At 41.1% G+C, this 22,043-nt stretch overlaps 1 protein-coding gene, 1 long non-coding RNA gene and 1 other non-coding gene across 21 annotated transcripts in view; 1 reads left to right on the top strand and 2 right to left on the bottom strand.

Moving 5' to 3' along the window:
* Window positions 1–2,711: 2,711 nt before the first annotated feature.
* On the bottom strand, window positions 2,712–2,784 carry TRNAR-UCU (transfer RNA arginine (anticodon UCU)). The gene has a single exon. It is a non-coding gene; the product is annotated as a tRNA-Arg (tRNA).
* Window positions 2,785–15,835: 13,051 nt separating this feature from the next.
* On the bottom strand, window positions 15,836–21,809 carry LOC144329235 (uncharacterized). The gene is made up of 2 exons (XR_013394722.1): window positions 21,480–21,809; window positions 15,836–17,336 (listed from the first exon to the last, which is right to left on the bottom strand). It is a non-coding gene; the product is annotated as an uncharacterized LOC144329235 (long non-coding RNA).
* BAZ2B (bromodomain adjacent to zinc finger domain 2B) overlaps window positions 20,620–22,043 on the top strand; it is a 190,491-nt gene continuing 189,067 nt past the window's right edge. For 10 of the 19 annotated variants that reach the window (XM_077936459.1, XM_077936486.1, XM_028746687.2 and 7 more), the window contains exon 1: window positions 20,624–21,017. The gene's annotated coding sequence lies outside the window, so the exon portion shown is untranslated. Of the gene's footprint in view, window positions 21,018–22,043 lie in introns of all 19 variants that reach the window. The other 9 variants (XM_028746713.2, XM_028746727.2, XM_028746696.2 and 6 more) reach the window with 5 other exon arrangements.

The following is a 22,043-nucleotide window of genomic DNA, read 5'->3' as shown; positions in this document are numbered from 1 at the left end:
TAAAGATTGTCTGTTGTAACTCAGAAAAGACTTTCTATCGAGCAAGAATCATAACGTTTGACATCCCCCCCCCCCAAACCTTCTGGGTCTCAACCAATTAGGCCCTAGCTAGCTTTGAAATCCGTCATAGGCTTTTCAGTTGTCCACTGATTCTTCCTCAAGATCATCACTCTTCCTCAGCTCAGGTTGTAATAAAAGAACTTAGCATATTGCTGAACAAGGAATATTTGGACTGAATTTAAATAATGTGTTATACACAGCGAAGAAGAAGAAAATTCTTTGTATGTTTGTGGCCATACTGAAGTTTAACATTGTGGATCAAATATATCTCAGGATATGTGAAATAATAGCTAAAGACAATGGTAGAATACATATCTGTTAACTTTTAAGGTATCAGTGTGTGTTCCTGGTTATTTCTTAAGATTTGCAATAGCTCGCTTTGTAAAGCTCAAGGTGGTAATAGTATTTATTCATGCACGCATACATGCACTGATTCAGTTAATTCAGAAAGCTAATCAGTCACATTTTCAGCTTTGAAAGTACCTGAAGCAACATACAGCCAAGGCTAAAAATCATGGCATCATCCCCAAATCAAACAACAAAAAGCAAACCAACAGTCACATGAAATATAACAATTGTACACATAGTAATTAGATGACAAGCCAAAATCTAGCAAACGAGGAAGACTTCCACATTGGCGTCAATATTCTAATGAATGAGAGATGCCTCCCTTCCTAATAAATCTGTGATTTGGTGATGAAACGTAGCAGGATAGGCCTTTGTCTCTTGGAAGGGCAATTTAAAGTGTGAGTGCTACAACTGATAAGGCTCTGCCCCACACGCTTGAATAATACAACGTGGTGAATAAGAGAACATGGAGGCCCCTCCAGTCTGTTGCAGCAAACAAGGAGGCACATATAGGAGATATACAGGACTTGTGGTATTTAGGGCTTTAAAGGAAAGCACCAGCATATTGAACTGTCCCACAGGCATCTGGTTAGCCATTGTGAGAACAAGGTGCTGCGATGGGCCATTGGTCTGATCCAGCATTCTCTTCTTATGTTCTCACAAGAGAGCCAGTGTGGTGTAGTGGTTAAGAGCAGTAGTCTCGTAATCTGGGGAACCGGGTTCGCGTCTCTGCTCCTCCACATGCAGCTGCTGGGTGACCTTGGGCCAGTCACACTTCTTTGAAGTCTCTCAACCCCATTCACCTCACAGAGTGTTTGTTGTGGGGGAGGAAGGGAAAGGAGAATGTTAGCCGCTTTGAGACTCCTGAAGGGGAGTGAAAGGTGGGGTATCAAATCCAAACTCTTCTTCTTCTCCTCCTCTGGACGGAGCTCGTAAACTGACAGCTTGGACTTCTCAGGTGGAGGTAGCATGAAACCGACGTCTCCCACACCATGCCCACTTATCCACATCCCTCCACACAGAGTCTGGGATGATGCTTGTGCATTTGCCGCACAACTGAAAACCAGGAGGATCCATTTTCAAGATCTCTAACAAAAGTTGGATTTTTTCAATTTATTTTTTGCAGGATAAGAAGAAGTGGGTTTTTGAGGACGCTTTTCCAGATTGCAAAATGAATAATGTCGACATTTTGTGGCAATGTGCCCAAAAAATCCAAAAAAAGCCCAGAAACTATTCTTCTATAAATGGTAAGTGTAGAAAAGCCCTTAAACATGAACTTAGGAGCAAGAAGCAATATACCAGTTCAGGAGAGATTGTTTCCGTTGCTCCACCTGACCATATTCCTATGTTTTGCTTTCCATAATTCAGATGTGCAAATGTGTGTGAAAGTCTTAATTTGTAATTGCAGTGCTATAATTTTCACAAGTAAATGTTTTAAGTTTTCTAGGAAATACTTTAAGTGCTCAGCAGTGTTCTTAAACAGCAGATAGAGGTCAAATAAGCTATTATTAAATATAATTATATCCAACTTAGAAATAATATTACATTGGATATTCAACATTATTCATATGGTTCTCAACAAGCTGTTCCTCCTCCCCTCACAGATCTCCCTCTTCATGGCCAGATTTTTCTCTTCATTGAATGAATGCCAAAATATGAGGCTCACTTTACAGAGGTGGAGCAAAGGAGTTATACACACACATTAACAATGTGCAAAGCTTTGGCAAATGTTTATGCTGGATCCCAGAGATGCTGCAGAGATAGGGTTGCCATTTTCCAAAAAGTAAAAACCAGGACATTCCTGGTTGAGCCTTTTAAAAAAAACAAAACAAACCCAAATGGTTGAGTTTTTTAAGACAAACCCCAAAGTTGTTTTTGGTTTTTTTACAAAAACACCAAAAAACAACAACACAAAAACACCCCACACTTTTTCTATTGACTTGCCTAAGATCCAGGACAAAGCACTGCCTTTTGGAAATTCCCCTGGACATCAATCCCGCCTTTGAAATCCCAGTAATGTCCGGGAAAATCTGGACGTATGGCAGCCCAATGCAGAGATTTAAATATATATATCATAAGTTGGCAACCTTAATTGTTCAGAAGCTCTAAAAAGCTTAGGTTTCTCTTGGTTCTCCATTCTGTTTTCTATTTTGTTTAGCTATTTAGTCTGTGTCTCTTATTGTGCAATCCTATGCATGCCATGGAATTCAATGGCACTTACTTTAACACGTAATCATAGAATAGTAGAATTGGAAGGGACCATGAGGGTTTTCTAGTTCAGCTGCTGCAATCCAGAAATCTTTTGCCCAACATGGGGCTTGAACCCATGTCTCTAGATTAGAAGTCTCATGCTCTACCAGCTGAGCTATCCCAGGCCCAATGGATTTACTGATTGATTGAATGAATATATATGCTAACCCTTCAATTATACTCAGGCAAGTTATATATATATTATAAAAACAAAGTAAAAACCACATCAGTTACATACAAAACAACATAATCAATTATTAAAACAATGTAACATCAAATTCTTTATTATAGCTAGAACAGCAGCAACACAACAAGATAATATAAAGCTAATATACACTTGATAAAAGACTATGTCCCCTTCCAACTGCAAATTCTTAACAATGGCACTATAATAACCAGAACTTCAGAGGCAAGATACACTTTGTATCTGACCAAAATATTTGGAAAATGAAGGAAAATTTCAAGGTCTTAGATTTGAAAATAAACCCTCGTCTTAGACAAGTGGGTGGAAAGCTTATTGTCAACAATGAAGAAGAAAGTGCTGTTTTTCTCAATCAACACATTTCTGAAAAGTGTTATGGAAAGAAAGAGACTGAGGAGATTGACACAAAGGTCTTGTTGACTGACAAGGTTGTACAACTTGTACAACTCTAACAACAGGAACTCCATGCTAGTAGCTTTCCCTGCTGCTAATTCCAGCTTTCCAAGAGCAACCCTACAGGTGGTTAGCAACTGTTAGCCTCTTTCCTCCTGTCTCTGGCTTCTCTTGATCTTCCAGTACCTGGCTCCAGATTACTAATGTCTTCCCTGCTGAGCAAGAGACACATCTGCTGAATCTAGTCCTTTGAACATGGTTCTAAAATGGTGTGAAATCTACTAATTGCTGACAGTTTGCCCTTGTCTGTGCTTTCATTTCAACAGAATTCAGCATTGTTTCTGCTGTTGCTGACATCTTTTGCTGACAGCAGATAAATGTCTGAGTTTAGACATTGCCACAGTACATGAAGGTTGAACTGTTAGATGACAAAGGTGTTAAAGGATTACTGAAGGGGGACAGGGAGATTTCAGAGAGGCTGAATTAATTATTTGTGTTGGTCTTTACTGTGGAAGACATTGGACAGATACCCATATCTGAACCAGGAGGGCATCTGCAAAACAAAGTTGAAAAGTAATTAACAAGAAATTACATTCCAGGGCAAACTGGCAAATTAAAAAGTCACTTGTGGTGACTAAGGGAACTTATGGAATCAAACACAAATATGCAACTTGACACTAAAATCAGCCTTCTCACTGGAGAGCTGAAAAGTAGCCAAAATAAGATAAATATGTGCAAAAGGATTCAGGAGAATTCCGAACATTAGAGGCCCATTCGCTTAATTTCTGCTCTGGGCAAATTAATGGAAAGCATAAAAAAAGTCAGAAGTGTTCTACATGTAGAAGAACAAATCAAAGTTTTCTGTTCTAAGACATTACAAGGAAGGAAGGAAGGAACTGTCTTTTGAATCTGAAGTAATTTGTAGAAAAAGCGTTGTTTATACTGTGAACATAAGAACATAAAAAAGAGCTCTGCTAGAGCAGACCAATGGCCCATCTAGGGAAACTGGGATTTGAAGCTCTTTATTTTTTATTTTAGCAGAACCTGTGTCCAGGGGCATCTAAAACAGGGGCAGGGATTTGTTTTTAAAATTAAGAAAAACAACTGAAGGTGCCACGTTCATTTTAATGTGTTTTATATTGAAAGCAAATGGAACAAAAATTATTGGACAAAACAAATGGAAAATATTTCATTTAGTTTTTCCATACATTTGAATCCCTATTTAATGGTTTTGCATTGGGAACCACTGTTTTTCATTAGATATATAGTATATCTGAAAGGCCACATGAAGCTTGGGAAAAGAGGATTTATGTTAGGTTGTCTATGTAAGCCACAGAAAGTTTACATGGGTGGGGGAAGAGAGGGAGCAAGTTGTGAAACAGAAATTGGAAAGTTGAATTAGTTTATACTGTGCTGTTAAATTTGGGCCAGTAGTGGCTGGTTACTGGGAAGGCAGAAAGCAAGGAACCTAAACAGTAGGTGGAGCCAGAGACTATTATAAATATCAATATCATTATGCCACCCATCTGACTGGGTTGCCCCAGTCACCCTGGGCAACTTCCAGCCAATTGAAACTAATTCTAGCTTGGTCCCCACCTTCCTCCCTACTGTGTTCTACTAGGGCAACACTAAAACTAAGGAGAAAGAGGAAGTTGATAGGCAGTGACACTTCCTGGACTGAATGTAAGGAGGAAGGCAGGTGGGTGGGAGCAGGCTGAGGTTGGCAGTGCACTTTGCCCTAATGGACCAACCTCCACTGATTAGGACTCATCACTTCCAGGGAGCTTCTGATCTGTTCAAACCCACTTGTCACAAAAACTGTTCTACCAATACTCCTTCAATGTACAGTGTAACCACCACATGGGCTCCATGTTCTGCTTATATTAGGCGTTATTACAAAGATGCCAAAGCTACATTTGGATTAAGTGTGTTAGAAGACATTGTGTGGTTGGCAACGCACTGCCCATGTCCTCTTGTGCTAATGAGTGCTATTAAAGGTTCCACCACTGGATTTCCTTCTGAATTTGAAAGAGTGGAGAATATTGTTCTGTCAGCATCCCATGGGCTGGATCCAAAGACCTTGGGAAAGAAAATAACTCATACCACTCTTTCGGAAAGGACTCACACACAATTCACGGCGAATTCATGCAGTGCTATTACAGATAGATTTTATAGCAATTCTCATGCTCCCACTCATGCAAGGGTTTGCTTTGTGTAAGCAAACCCTTGTGCAAACAAAATAACATTCTTGGCTTTAGTTTCACTTTTTTTGCACCACATTCTAGCGTGACGTGCAAAGCAGCCCACTCATGAATTGAAGACTCCTTCCAAATATGGAAGAGCACTCCAACACTCCATTTCCAAATGTAGATGGAAATTCCCCAAAGGGTAATGGTCAGTTTTTCTTGTGGATAGATCCTCTCCTGTACACTTGCCGCCTTAGACCTAGACTAGTTAGGTGTGGGAGAGGACAGGGCTTCTGCATAGTTAGTGGTTCTGTGGGAGAAGGCATTTCAGGGAATTGTCAGTGACAAACTACAGTTACTGAAATGCCCTGTTCTACCAAACTATTCATGTATGGAAGTGAGAGCTGGACCATAAAGAAGGCTGATCGCCAAAGAATTGATGCTTTTGAATTATGGTGCTGGAGGAGGAGACTCTTGAGAGTCCCATGGACTGCAAGAAGATCAAACCTATCCATTCTGAAGGAAATCAGCCCTGAGTGCTCACTGGAAGGACAGATTGTGAAGCTGAGGCTCCAATACTTTGGCCACCTCATGAGAAGAGAAGACTCCCTGGAGAAGACCCTGATGTTGGGAAAGATGGAGGGCACAAGGAGAAGGGGACGACAGAGGATGAGATGGTTGGATGGTGTTCTTGAAGCTACCAGCATGAGTTTGACCAAACTGCGGGAGGCAGTGGAGGACAGAAGTGCCTGGCGTGCTCTGGTCCATGGGGTCACGAAGAGTCGGACACGACTAAACGACTAAACAACACCAAACTATTCAAGGTGCAGGAGCCTTGCCCTAACCCCAAACACTTGGTCACTTTTGTCCTCTGCCTCTTGCTTTCCATCTTAAGATTGGACCACCTGTATATTGTCGTGCTTTTCCCCTGCCTCCTACTTTTTGATTCCCTCTCACCCACCTTTTAATGTCCAGCAAGAAGAGTTCTAGGGCACTTGAAGGCTTGTTTGCTATTTTGTGTGACATTTTAACTGGGTCTAGTAAAGAAGGCATTGTCCTACTGTTGTTAATTCCTCCAGAAAGCTTTTCGTAGCCCCCTCCCCACTAACAATATTTCTCATCCAGGCACTGATCTGGATTAGTTCATTAGTTATGCTTATGAAACTAAATTATGCTGTATTTGTTTGAAACTAACCATCTTTTGTAAACCACCGTAGGAGGGCTTTGCCCTAAAAGGTGGCATACTAAGAATAAGTAAATAAGTAAGTTCATAGACATTCACAAGCTGACCTAGCAACTGGCCAGAGCCAAGGGAGAGATGAAGCAAGGAGAGCTCATATCCTGTTACAGAGTCAAGGAATACCCAGCCCTAGTCAAAAGGAGGAAACGGAAGCTGGAAGACCAAAGAAGAGAGAGGTTCCTCCACTGTGGAAGGGATGCTTAACAACTTGCTATCCCCAATGTTTATTATTTCTTTTGTTTCTGCAAAGTTATATCCAATTATAAATTGATTTAAAAAATCTATTTGACTAAATTAAGAAAGTCAATCTCTCATTGATCCCTTACCCAAGGTGCAAGAAGAGACTATATTATGTCAGATGGTTGAGTAATTTAGGACATACCTTTCTGTGATTAATGGTCACTGCAAAAGTATATCATCAACAGTCAAAACAAAATCATCCATATTTGGGAAATTTGAGGTACTCTGCACTGGTGGCTATTTTGATTCCCCTTTTAATTAAAATAAAAACAAAATCCTTGTCATCCCTGGTTCTATATTTCCAGCTCTGGCCCAGCTCTTGCCTCCAGGACATCTACTTAAAATTTCCAGTTCTAGCTGTCATAGATACCAACAGATGCCTCATGACAAAACATCCTGTTGGAAGAAGGAACATGCTGCCTTGAGCATGAGCTTTGTGTTGTAGAAGCCCCCTGCCTCCAATGACAGCATTAGGGGGACCCAGGCAAAGACAACCCTGATCTATTAAAGCTCCCCTGCTTCTTAGGATTGAGGGATAGAAGCAGGAGGGTTCAACATACTCCCACCCCGGGAGGTGATGATAGGGCAGAACAGGAAATCCAAAAAAGTTCAGAGTGACATGCTGTTTTATATCACATCTCCTGCACCACATCTAACTGGTACCCGGACACTAAGGCAGTCACCTTTCCTACCTTGGAGAAAGTGCCAAAAATGCTGATAGCTGAGATTAGGAGTATCTGTTTTCCAGAAACTACAGCCAGAGGGTTCACAGATGGTTAAAAGCAATCCCCTGCACTGGGAGCACTTACTGAAGTTGATATCACCTGGCAGGTTCAATCACAGCTACAGAATTTGGAAGGGTCTTGGAAGGAGTGAGGAATCCGATGCAAAGGTGATCTGATGCCATCTCAGCAGAAGTCACCTAATCACATAGTCCTAAACACCTTTATAGTCTTGATAAAGTTGTCTATCAGGGACACTCCCTAAACCATCTATGAAGGTGATACATATTACCCAGTCACTCGGTTGGACACATGCCTGGTAGTTCTGGCAACTGACATATGCTCATACTCAAATGTTACCTTGCCTATTACCTAACTGGTAATATAATATAATGAAATGGCAATTGTGTAAATTTCCCACTCAGTTGGCATGGTTCTGCTCTTACATAAATTAATTGAACGTTAATGTAATTGCACTGAACTACTCTATATCATCTAAGTGTCAAAATACCAAAGTGAGGAGAACCATGCCCTCCTATCTGAGGAACAATCCGTACATTACCGAGTTCAGTTCATGGGATTCATCAAGTGAAAACTGTGCCACTGGATTATGTCTCGATGCAGCACACTTTTAAAAGGTTTTAGCCCTCATTCCAAATACTTATTTCATACTACTTAATTTTCTCATGGTGTGTATCTTGGTTGCGGTTTTGCTGTTATTCTCAAATGAGTATAGAAGAGTCTATAGCCCTATTCAGCTATTCATCTTCTGGGTTAAATCAACATGTGAGTGGAAGGACAGGTACTCTAACTTCCCCCCACTCTGGGTCTCTGTCCCTGTTATCCACCCCAAGTTGACCATCTGCAGCAGTGCGCTTGCTCTGCTCTTACGAGTTTCTTACATGGTGCAAATCCTATTACAACCAGATACTTCAGTAAGATTGTTCTTCCCCACTTGGAAATAATTGCGTACAATTAATGCTTAACCTGGGCTTTCAGCTCCCAAACTACTTGCACTTGAGTTGCCATGTTGTGTACAGTGGGACTGCTCCTCACCAAATTGTTTAACAATTGTGACACAATGAGGTTGCTTTTCTAGTACAGTTCTGCTTGTCTGCTCACCATTCCCACAGTTCGTATTGTTGCAGCTGCACCTTGCAGAGCTGGTTTTTCTTACTCCTCTCTCCTGTCTCATGCTATCATAGATCCCCGAGACAAAAACACAGAACTTTTGTCCACATAAACATATATGGTTATATAATTATATGTAATTATGTAGGACAGCCATCTTCAACTTTTTTTTAAAGACCTGGGACCCACCTTTAACCTCTGCTTGAAACATGGGGACTGTCTTCTAATTTTATCATTAATATCCCCAGTGCTTTTTTGTGATGGTACTCATCAGTACAGAGTACTGTCACCTCTTTTTTCCTGCCCATTGTCTGAAGCGGGGTTCCAGTCACTCAGGAAAATGCAGGAGTTGGTGGGAAACGTGATGTAGACAATAAGAACATGGCTGACGTGGTAGAGAACCCACCTCTAGTGGGACTATGGGAATGGAAGGCGTGGGGAGTGTATATGAAATTTAAATATTTAATAGCTGTGCATATATGAAATATACATAATGTACACTTTTAAATATTCCAAAAAAGACCACATGTTAATTATTCCCAGAAAGACTTCATGGTGTATGATTCAATATATAAAAATGCCTCATGTTTGGACTTGTTGCTTGCCCTTTTACTTCCTCTTTGATAAATTCCCCAATTCATTTCATCAAATAATTACATCATAGAAATCCCACAAATCCCACCGGCTGGCCTTTATTTTTCCATTTCAGTCTGAGGGTGATACGAAAGGTTAATTTTTATTTTATTTTTTAGCAGCCAAGATTTGGGTTGGAACAGTTTACTGTCAAGAAGACAACAAACATTATAGTTACAAGAATGCCCAAGCATGACATAAATTCTCCCACTTGTGAGAATTTCTATCACTTCACTGAACCACAAATTGCTCCATGTCACTCCGTGCCAGAAAGTGCTTTGGACAAGTTTTCCCCTCTCACCGAGTCTTGCCAAAAATTCTCTGTAGGGGATTGCAATGAATTTCTGTGGCTCAAATACAACTTGAAACAAAGGGAGTTAATTAAAAGAAGTTATAGGGAGGGGGAAGAAAATAGATGTCTGCAGACAACACAGAATGTCTGTTTTCTTTGTTATTTGAAGGGGCTTCTACAAAAACTAGCTTTTGGTGAGGTTACATAATACTCAAAACTAAACTGAGTATGTTGCAAGCTTCCAAAACATCTAAACTCCCGCGAGCAGGGAACACAGCCTGCCAAGCATGTGCTTTTATATCAGCAATAGAAACAAATTTAATACTTTGAAGTCTCTATTGGAATGAACATATTAGCAGTGTCCAATTGAAAAGTATTGAAATAAACATTGCAACAGGTTAAGTTCCTCCCCTCCCCCAGGCTTTAGTATAAGATTTAAAGAGTCCTGAGTATGGCGGGGGAAGGGGGGAGAGAGACATGAGAAGGAGGTGAAGACCACTCATTTTGTATGACGCCATCCTAACCCAGGATGCCGAACAAGTATCAAAAGCTGAGAAATCAAATTGATGGAGTGGAAAATGTGCTCAGATTAAGAAACAGCCGATTGGCAGGAGTTCCTGAAGGCGTGGATATAGGACAAACCATTTTTGTTAAAAACACTTTGCAATGTGCAGTGAATGTGCTTGGTAGATAAAAAAAATACTTTTGAACTTCTTACACTTATTGTATTGAAGTACATTCAATCCCTGGGAAAACCAACTTTTGCAATGGATAGTAAACATTTTTCAATAGTTGTGGAAAGTTGAGCTTAATTCCTTCTTCCCTCTAGAGAGGGAGTTTTAGTGCTATGATTAGAGTCTAGGACTTGCTTCCAATATTATCCTCTTTGGGTTTCTAATCTGTTATTTTGAGAAGATTTGGCCTTACTCTCAGTCTCAAAATACACATATGCTGATAGCAGGCTCATTTCCCCCCCAAAACGCCATTTATATACAACATTTTCAGGCAAGTTCTGATTTTTAGAGCAAGCAGAGCAAGTCCATGCCTTCATCTTATCTCTACATAGCCTCTCTCCCAATACTACCTTTTGATACTGGAAAGATACTGAGGGGAAAGTGCCTGAGGTGAAGATCTATAAGGAGCCAACCATTCATTTCACCATCACTCATGTCTCCCTTGTGCAGGGTGGCCATGCATCCCACTGCCCAGAGCAAGCATTGGCAAACTCCGGCCCTCCAAACGTTTGGGACTACAACTCCCATCATCCCTGACCACTGGTCCTGTTAGCTAGGGATGATGGGAATTGTAGTCCCAAACATCTGGAGGGCAGGAGTTTGCCTATGCCTGGCCTATGCCAGAGTGTTCATGTCTGGTTTAAAAATAAAGAACACATGGAGAGAGAACAGGTGAGGCAGGATGTGCAGGGACACAGGTCACCTGGTGACAGTGAGATGCATTATTGTATTTTTCTATTTAAGTTATAGTAATTATTTATAGAGGTGCATCTATACATAAAACTTAGCAAATGCACTCTTAATGCAACCTTTGTCATTTTTGTCCCAATTTCCCCCCCATGAGCTACTTCCCTCTTCTTGATCATGCCGCCCTATCCATTTTCTCCAAAAATTGGACTTTTCATCACCCTCACTTTAGAAGTGATACTGAGTTTGGAGCAAACCGGAGCTTAATTAGTCTGCCTACTTCTACAAAGGTGAACTAATAATAATTACCTATTGCACAGAGAGGTGGATAAATTGATTATAAAAGTCTTACTGTGTGTAAAACAATTATGCAGTTATAAATAACAAGTGCTGCTCTATAATTTTATCTCTTTATTCAAAAATGTCCCTCAGAATGTAATTATTACACACAAAAAGCAATTCTACTGCTGTACTCAAGAGTGTAAGACATGAGATATGGACCAGATCCTGCCTCCTATCTAAATATATTTTCTTTTAAATTAAATGGAACTTTTAAATTTAATTTTAAGTGATTTCTTTCTACACAGATATCGAGGGGTGAATTTTAATAATTTTTGTGTAGACCCCCGCTTACTACTTTCTTTTTTTATTTTTAAAATTCCTATCAACCTAATTTTCATATTCATTAAAAATGGATTTTTTAAATGTGGGAAGTTTCTTCCCCCCTTTCATATTATGGTTTGAATTAAGATAGGGGGTGGAGGATTTTGACTGATAAGATAAAGGTGTCGGCAACTGTATACTACCTCTCTCTTTCCACACCTTGAAGTCCCATTCTTCACAGCTTTGAGCACAGACACATTTTCTACATTGCATATTTAAAATAATGTTGCAGGTAAAAAGAACATCAGAGAGTATGCCCATTTCCCAGGGAAGGAATGCTGCTTGCATCACTTCTTTTCCAATACTCTCCCTAAGCCATCGTACCCTGGACACTTTGGAGGCCATTGTATCAAGATAATAGTGCAAACCTATACAGGTTTACTAAGAAGTAATTCCAACTGTGTTTAATTAAAATTATCTGCAAATAAATGTTCAATGGACTGCATGCTTAATAAATATGAATGTGAACAACGACACAGTCCTACATGTCTACAGTGGTACCTCGGGTTAAGTACTTAATTCGTTCTGGAGGTCCGTTCTTAACCTGAAACTGTTCTTAACCTGAAGCACCACTTTAGCTAATGGGGCCTCCTGCTGCCGCCGGGCCGCCGGAGCAAGATTTCTGTTCTCATCCTGAAGCAAAGTTCTTAACCTGAAGCACTATTTCTGGGTTAGAGGAGTCTGTAACCTGAAGCGTATGTAACCTGAAGCTTATGTAACCCGAGGTACCACTGTACTCAGTTGCATTGAGTTCAATGGAGCCTAATACCAACTAAGTAATACATTCTCACTTGTGGGGAGAGGTGTTTTCTTGCTGAGCGTCTTCAAAAGCTTGCTGCAATTGCTATAGAGAAGATAATTATACAAATAAAAGGTACAATTTTGCATATGTTATATAGAATTTTTCACAATGTAACCAAAAACTAAAACACTCAGCTTGGACGTAATTCTAAGGATGAGCAGACATAGTGAACTGTAGGCTCACACGCTCCCTTCTACTCTTCCCTTGTACAGTGGTACCTCGCAAGACGAATGCCTCGCAAGACAAAAAACTCGCTAGACGAAAGGTTTTTCCGTTTTCGATTTGCCTCGCAAGACGAATTTCCCCTATGGGCTTGCTTTGCAAGACGAAAACGTCTCGCGACTTTGTTTTCTTTGTCTAAAAACAAAGACATGTTTTGTTTATAAAGTTAATTTATTTTCCCTTCAATTTTTGAACTGCTCTTTACAGTATGTGTGACTTTAAAGAGCAGTTAATAAACTGTTGTTGTACCAAATTTGGCTTTGTTTGGACTTTTTTTGACCATAGGAACGCATTAATTGATTTTCAATGCATTCCTATGGGATTTCGTGCTTCGCAAGACGAAAAATTCGCTAGACAACAAAAATTGCGGAACGAATTAATTTCGTCTTGCGGGGCACCACTGTATATGAGAAAAGGAGATTAGAGATCTAGTTTGTGGCAAGCTGTAATTTTGCTGTTTTATCCAAATGTGGTGAACTATGGTTTGCAGAAAGTTAGATGAAAGCTTGCCATAGTTAGATGAAATTACAAACTATGGTTAGCCACCACAGAGGAACGGAAAGCATACAATCCCTAGATGGGCTCAAAATCTTCCATTATTTACTCTTCCACCAATCTGATCAATTCTACTGAGGGGGGGGGGAATACTGCTCCTATTCGCTTCCTCATATCCCTCTTTGCTGACTTGCATGTCTACCATACAGTATTGGCAAAATAAGTCTATAGGGGCTTCTTATCAGTGAGGAGTTATGCTGCAGCAGTAGGAAGCCGACAACAGAGGAGTCATGGGTTCAGGCAGGATGAATGGGAGAGAACAGATTGCTTGCCCTGATTAGTAAAAGCTCCATTTTAAATCTGAAATCAAACCATTAATTGGTCAATCACATCAGTTAATTAATTTATGCTTTTAGCCCTACTATGTAGTAATTAAAAAAAGTCTGTGGGATTTCCTCCAAGAACACAGTTATTAACCCCAGTGACCCAGCTAAACTTCTGCTAGCTTAATTGTATTTGTCTAATCTAATCCCCCAGTAGTTTTAACTGTATACAGTATTGTTTTCACTTCCAATCCTAAACGACTGTGTGCACTAACAATAATACAGATAGAGAAAAGTTCACTTCCTTGATACCATTTGAGTTTTCAGTGCCTTCTAAGGCTGTTGATTGAAAGGTATTGGTGGTGTAACAGCCATGTGGTCCAGGGAGCTTCTGATGTGCGATTCCTTGTAGTCTTCGCAATATTTCCATGTAGGTCCCATATGATTCTGTCTCATCCCCATCTTTGACAACACAACTATATGATGTTGCCAGACCTCTGGATATTAACGCACCATTTCAACCTTCACCTCCCTATTTACCCTCTTTTGTTTCCCATTGGCTCCTCTAATCTCAGTTCTTACTCCAAGTATTATGATTACTGAGATTGGATGAGGACGAATTGATTGAAATTGAATCTGACTGAGCTGGGCAGTATGGGAAAAGACATAGGGTTTCTCATAATCCATTGCCTCCACCAGGCTCTGCTCTTATGTTAAAAACATCACTGTGGTGTGTCTGATAGAGATGAGAGAAGTATCATATATAAGATGGGTGTCCATCCTGATTCTCAAAAAGTGGGGGGAGAAATCACAGGCACACAATCTCTCAGAGATCAGAACACCCATTACTTCTCCCAAACGACTGTATCAACTGGACTACTCCTACATGTGGTGTTGTTGTTTTAAACATATGACGAGGGTTTAAGTTAGACTGTCCTGCTCATCTGTGTTTGTATCTCAGGAAGCTCAACTGTACTTGGATCTCCAAGTAACTGGAGTGACCTGGAAATGTTTTCACCAATTCCAGTGATTAAGAAGGCTGCAGCCCTTCCTGTCTTATGTGCCCCTGCAATAATTGCACATGTTTGTGTACCTTCATGGCTGGAAACTGTGATATGTTGACCATTCTTGGTGGCTGTTTGGAATTTTAATCTGGTATGGATTCAACAGTATCCTCTTGGCAAAATGCGGGTAATTTGACCAAAATTACAACAGGAGCTTGTACATATGCTACTTTTTGTGTACCATATGATGGTACACTTGAAATATTGTATATCAATACAACAGTCTTCTTACCAAGTTAAATCTGTGTTGTAACAAACTCAGTATTTAAACCACATTTCAGTGATGCTCTCACACCCCAAGCAAGCCCCTCTGTTTCTACTGAGACTGCTGTGTGTACACGGTTATGTGATGATCAAGGGCACCTATGGGTTAGTGTCTGTGTCATCACTAGTAATACAATCTGGTTTATGCAGGAGCAAGAATGTATAAACCTTACCTTCACACTTTCTCCACTGTGTACTGGGTTCCTTCTCCATATTAGCACAAGCATTGCCTCAGTTTGGAATGTACTTGCTGACGATGAGAGCAGTGTAGACAACTGAGGATGGGGCAGGGAAGAAACTAGCATTGGAGTGAATCAGAGGTGGATCCAATTCATGCAACAGTACCCCTACAAACCTCTTAGTCTCCCCGCACATATGGAAAACCATTTATGAGAACTAACTCTTTCCAGTAGGATTTCTTTCAGGATGATTTCTAGCAGAGTAATTAGAATTCTTCAGAGCAGGCAAGTCACAGTGATCAACAACAGATCAATCTAGCTGCAAAGCTATTAAAGTTGTGTTATATGCGGTTATTTAAAGTGCATTTTGTTTTTAAGTATTCACCAGCTTTCTGTCCTCCTGTACTCTTTGATTATGCTTAAATGAAGTAGCTTCTCATTCATTTGACTACTCTAGGGTGACATCATAAAACAGGGTGTGTAACAGCATAAAGGCAGCAGGAGTACTTAGACATGTTAAACTGTATAAATAGCCCTCAGAGAATGATAGCATAAGCTCTTCTGTGCCAACAAGTATCTGCGATAAGAATAAACCTCTTAAACCCAGAGTAAATTTTCTGAGCACGAAGGTTATGCTTTTAACAGCTTTCCACTGAGGTATCACTTTTAAGCATAATGTTTTAAAGCATAGATTGCACACCATAATTGAATGAAATATTTAGCTTTTTAATAAATCAACTTCAATGCTTCTTCTTTCTTTTTTATTAATAGCATGTACTTCATGCTAACGGCTTCCATCTTTTACTAGACGCATAGTCCTTGTGGGAGTGGGGGTAGCTTTTGCTGTGTACGTAAGATGAATTCTGATAGCTGATTCATAGATGATATGATGTGGCCAGCTCCCTCACCTCCATTGCAGCCACGTAATTGCTCACATGAATAAATGTAACGGTATACATAGAAAATGTGCTTGATTTCATAGGGTGTGCACCTTAGGCCTCATAATATTTGGTAGCTGCGTTCCTGACTCTAGTGAACTATACTCAGATGGTTTCAAACTATGGTCCAAGAAATCCCAAGGTTCCTTGGAAGTTTAGAGGTTTTTCACTGAGAATATAAGTAATGGCAGGCGTGTTTCTCTGACAGACAGTTTCATCCTGCTGACCCGCCATTACTGATTTCCTGCAGTCCACAGTTGGTGGGCAGCAGTGCGGGTGTTTTCCAGGGAACAATTCAAGCAAGGCAGTGCTCAGATTCAGCAAGCCTGGCTGGTGCCCCAGATGAATGGGTTCTGCTTGTAGAACAGCTTTTGATCTGGTGGAGGGAGGTTGTTGTTGTTTAGTCGTGTCCGACTCTTCGTGACCCCATGGACCAGAGCACGCCAGGCACTCCTGTCTTCCACTGCCTCCCGCAGTTTGGTCAAACTCATGCTGGTAGCTTCGAGAACACTGTCCAACCATCTCGTCCTCTGTCGTCCCCTTCTCCTTGTGCCCTCCATCTTTCCCAACATCAGGGTCTTTTCCAGGGAGTCTTCTCTTCTCATGAGATGGCCAAAGTATTGGAGCCTCAGCTTCACGATCTGTCCTTCTAGTGAGCACTCAGGGCTGATTTCCTTCAGAATGGAGAGGTTTGATCTTCTTGCAGTCCATGGAACTCTCAAGAGTCTCCTCCAGCACCATAATTCAAAAGCATCAATTCTTCGGCGATCAGCCATCTTTATGGTCCAGCTCTCACTTCCATACATCACTACTGGGAAAACCATGGCTTTAACTATACGGATCTTTGTTGGCAAGGTGATGTCTCTGCTTTTTAAGATGCTGTCTAGGTTTGCCATCGCCTTTCCCCCAAGGAGCAGGCGTCTTTTAATTTCGTGACTGCTGTCACCATCTGCAGTGACCATGGAGCCCAAGAAAGTAAAATCTCTCACTGCCTCCATTTCTTCCCCTTCTATTTGCCAGGAGGTGATGGGCCCAGTGGCCATGATCTTCTTTTTTTTGATGTTGAGCTTCAGACCATATTTTGCACTCTCCTCTTTCACCCTCATTAAAAGGTTCTTTAATTCCTCCTTTGCAATACCTGGCCTATATAAACTATAGGTAACTTTGCAAGACTCTCATAATTGCAGCTGTCTTTTTCAAGTTATTTCCATACAATTGGTAACCCTTCTAAAGATTGCAGTAAATTGATAGAAGAGCTGTCAGATTCCCTAGACAAGCAAGAAAAGGAAGGAAGGAAAAAGTTCAAGTGATTATTCCTGTACATTACTGCTATATTTGCTGGACTTTTTAAGAGTAGTGCTTGCACAGTAAATTGAAAAAGAATGTAAATAATTTTTAAAATTGATTCACCTTATTGTTATTGTATAAATGCAATGTTTGCTTTTAAAACTGAAAACCACAGGTGACTATAAATATTTTTGATCTCATACTTGCTCATCCCAAATGCACCAACTTGCTTATCCCAAATGAATCAACAGTATTCAGTTATTTGGATTTCTGCTAATTAAGAATATGATAAACATTTTCATATAAGTGAAATATTTATGTGTATATTTCTTTGCAGTAGTGACTGAAACAAACAAACAAACAAAAAAACAAAAAAACAAACAAACAAAAACAGCTACCATTTATCTTAAAGGGATACCATTTGATTTAGACTACAAACACCATTAATGGATCTTGCTGTATTTTAAAATGCTAATTGGAGCCAAAATCAATAGATTGCTTTCCAGTGAATTGAGACAGGTATCGTCTGAATTTTTGAATGATCCAGAGGAAAAAATATTGTAAAAAAAATATTTGTAAAATAAAAGCATGGGAGGGACCAAGATGCCCTGAATATAATGTAGTTGCCAGGGATGTGTAGGATAGATGGATGTTGTCAGTTGTATATATGGTTATCAGTAATTGCATCAGTCTTATATATCTAGATGAATGGACATATTGTTCCACAGGCTGCCCTGACAATGCTTCTATCACATCATCTTTTTTGATATGGCACAGGGGCAGCAGTTTGTATGCCTTATTATTCTATGAATTTATCTGCCAGCAAAGCAACTTTTAGGACTGCACCCTAAAAGTGTTAGTATATATCTCTTTAACATGTGATGGCTTCTTTTAACTACACTTGTAGATGTGCTCCTTAGTAATAATTCTAAACTAAATGACTTTAACTTGTCCCAGTATGATAAGCATAAATCATAAAGTTGTAATGGTGTTGATTTTTAAGTATCTGCACAACACCAGTACAATTCACTGTGTGGATTATTTAAATGCATTGTTTATTTTTTGTGGATTTTAAAATCTTGCTATCTTTTGAGAGATAATACTGTCCTTCCAATAAAATTTATGAGCTTCTGATGGGTATCATTCTGGGTGAAATGTCTAATTGGGTATATTCATAGCTATATTCTTATGCCACATTTTTCTCCAAGAATATTATTAGTAAATTTTGAGGTTATGGAACTACTGACCCAATCAAACATGTACAGAGCTTGGCCTCTGAGTTAATTAAATATGGGTTAATAATATATTATAAGGAAATCATTGTCCTTATTACAGTTATTAGGTAGTTAGTCAAATTATAGCTTCAAAGGAATGCAGAGCATGAAGAACTCAGGATTAAATTATGCATTTGAACCTTAGGCCAGCTTTTACTGTTGAGACAGTTTGCTGCTAAGAGAAATTGTGTGTCATTGAAATTAAATGCTTTTCTGGGGATGGAAGGTTCCAGTTTTTTAATGAAATTACTGAGTGTGGTGTAGTGAAATGATTAAAATCTGTATTCCGGGAATGTGGCTGTGAAAAAAAATCAATAAATGCTAGCACAATTTTGCTGCTGAACGTGAGTCCTAGGAACAAAATAAACTAGTACCAATATTACAATTAAAATCATAGCCCCATTAACTGATTTTTCATCAGCCTGTCAGGACATAATTTCTACTAAATTTTTTGGAATACATTTTCCTGTGTAATGAGAAGCTTTTCAGATATCCTTGTTAGACAGGCAGTGTTTTCTGCCCTTCCCCCCCAGTGTTCCTGCATTGCAATCATTGTGCTTGCACTTATTATGTTACAAATGACCGAGGTAAGGCTGACATTCTCATTGCATGCAAAAAAGACCTAGTCTGCCAAGCTCCCCCCCCCCTAATGAAGCAGCTTTGTGAAATCTCTCCATGTGCTAATACTAATGAAGATCCTCCAGCACAATTAAAATCACAGCCAGTGCCTGGAAGAGGAAACACAAAACAATAGTATCTCTCTACATGTGCATATTATTTTGATGTTCCAACCAGCTTTTGTTCAGATCTAATGTTAAAAACCTTCACATTTTAAATGGCCCTTGACAGTGCAAAGCATCGTCAGCAACTTACATGCTCCAGTTTCAGAGTGCAAGAAAACATCCTCTTGCGCGCGCACACACACACACGCACACACGTTCTATTTCTAGTCAAAGTATGTTCTTGGCTGTATTTTTAGGCCCTTAATTTTATAGATTACAGGAAGCAATTCTTTGTTTGCAGTGTACTTTAACCCTGACTGAGCTTGACATTTATGCCATGAGAGGAGAAAATGACATGAGTAGTAAACTATTGACTCAGTGGAGTGCTATGCGTTTTGTCAAAGAAATATTTAAGAGTTTGAATCTATTACAGTGAGCACATTCCAGTATACTGCAATGGCTCAGGCATATAATATTTTTTCCAGGAAGGTCAGTAGAAGAACTCTTATGATCTCAAGCCTATGTAATTCATTTCCCTCATATCAGTGGTGTCTTATTTCAAAGAAAGTGGATCAGAGCTTTAAACCTTTGTCTTAAAGTAACTTAATAATAAAACCCCCACATTGTTGTTGTTGTTATTGTTATTGATTTGATTGTAATTTTATCTCCATTGCATTAAAAAATTATGGACGGGGGTTATTTGGTAGGTTTACTGCCATTCCACAAGCCCTCCCCTTTCTGCTTCTTGGAAGAATTCTGTGTAGCTGGGGTGGCTTGCACACTCCCTACACCAAAGGGAGTCAACCCAGTCCCTCCCTGCCTCTTTTACATGGGAAGCCCTTTCCCGAAATCTTCACGTGTGGCTTTTTTTTTTTTAAGTGATCATTTAACAGCGGGGCTAAACTAATGGATTTACCTTCCAGTCCCAAACGATGCACACTTGCAGGAGCCCCTGGTTTTAAAGCAAAAACAAAGCAACCAAGCTCAACTTTTCTTACAACTTGAGGGGGGGGACACTTGCTCACTAAATGAACTGAAGGTGAACTTCGAAGAAGTAAGAATCATGCCTTTGGTTCCCTTGCAGCTTTTTTTGTTTTGTTTCTGCTTTTGAGGGGGGGGAGCGTTGGTGGTGCGGGGGGGGGGGAAGAGAGAAGGAATCTGACCAGTCATTTCTTACTGAGGCTGAAATGAGAGAAACCATTCTCTCTCTCTCTGTTTTACACCCCCCCCTTCTTTAACAGCAACTTTCATTGTTAGAAAGAGAGGAGCCGAGTTGGTTGACGTCACTTTTGGTTGGTGAAGGCTTCGCCTGGAAGTGAAGCTGAATAAACCTTGAGAAGAGAATCTGCTTCAAGCTGCTGCCGCTCTAAGGAACTAAAGCAGAGACAGACAGAGAGAGAGAGAGAAGGAGAGAGGAGGCACACGCGCGCGCGCACACACACGCACACACATAGAGAGAGGGTTACACTATCATGAATCCTCCTAGTTAGATCTCCTAGCCTCTTTCTTCACTCCCTTCTTCAGGCTGTTTGGGGGAAGACAGCGTCCCCATCACCCAGATAACGCGCATCCATCTCCTCCTGAACTCCACCCCACCCTACACACACAAAAAAGAGGTGTGTGCATGTACAGGGGGGGGCCAAGATCTCTCTTCCAAACTGTAAAGGTGAGTTAGAATCGATTTCGGGGAAGCGGAGTGTGCGGTGTTGCCGGCGTGCGGGCTGGGGGGGGGGGTGGAAGGCAGAGAAATTGCTTTAAGGTGGAAATCTGAATTATGGTTGTCGGCTTGCTCTTGCTAGTACTGCAAGCCGAGGGGGTGGTGGGGTGGGGAGGGAAAAGGGGGGGAAGAGAGTGGGGATGTAAAGGAGACTATGGGGCGGGGGAGGGTATGAGGGGGGGTGGAGAGAGAGAGAATCCTGGCTCTCCTCGGAGTGTCTTGCGGCGGCTCCCCAAAACATCTCTTTGTTGCCGGTCTTGACGCGTTCGTGCATCGGAGGGACGTGTGGGGTGTTTTTTTTTAAAGCCTGTGCGTAATGTATTAATGACTATTATTAGCCCCGGCGCGTCCGTAATAGTACGGCGGCGAGGAGGAGGAGGAGGAGGTCCAAGTCTGGAAAGTGAAACTGACCTTGTGCACTCGGGACAAGGAGGGGCGGGTGGGCTGGCACAGGCGTGCGGGGCTGGGTGGAAATCGCAGCTCTCCGCCGGGCGCGCGAGAGAGATCCCCGTGCCAGGCGCTTCCCGCACTACGCCTCTCTTTCCGGCGCCCTTCAACTTTTTATTTCTCGCCCCCCCTCCCAATAGCTGGGCAGAAAGTCTCGGGGTTATCCCAAGGCTGGCTCAGGGCATGCAGGCGACCTCCCTCACAAATCGGACCGCTTTTGTGTCTTCCTTGGCTGCCCTTTCCTCACCCCACCCCTTCCCTCTCGGATCTTTCTCCCTGGCTTCCTTCAGTCGCCTTGGGCATGACAGCCAAGGAGACCTGGACCCTAGTGCGGTCGCCCTCCTCCTCCTCCCCCCCTTGGCTCCTTTACTTGCCCCATCCCTTATGCCTCCCCCTGCCGGTCGCTCGGAGCCAGGAGAGGGTTTGCCCCATAGTGGATGGGAGGGGGCGTGAAAGCAGGAAAGTAAGAGACCCCTCTCGCCTTTCTCCTCCCCACCTCTCGGATCCCACAGCAAACTCCCCCCCGCC

The sequence above is a fragment of the Podarcis muralis genome, chromosome 1, assembly GCF_964188315.1.
Source record: "Podarcis muralis chromosome 1, rPodMur119.hap1.1, whole genome shotgun sequence".
Lineage (NCBI taxonomy): Eukaryota > Metazoa > Chordata > Lepidosauria > Squamata > Lacertidae > Podarcis > Podarcis muralis.
The sequence above is the reverse complement of the archived record's forward strand: the minus strand, read 5'-3'. Positions and strand labels throughout refer to the sequence as shown.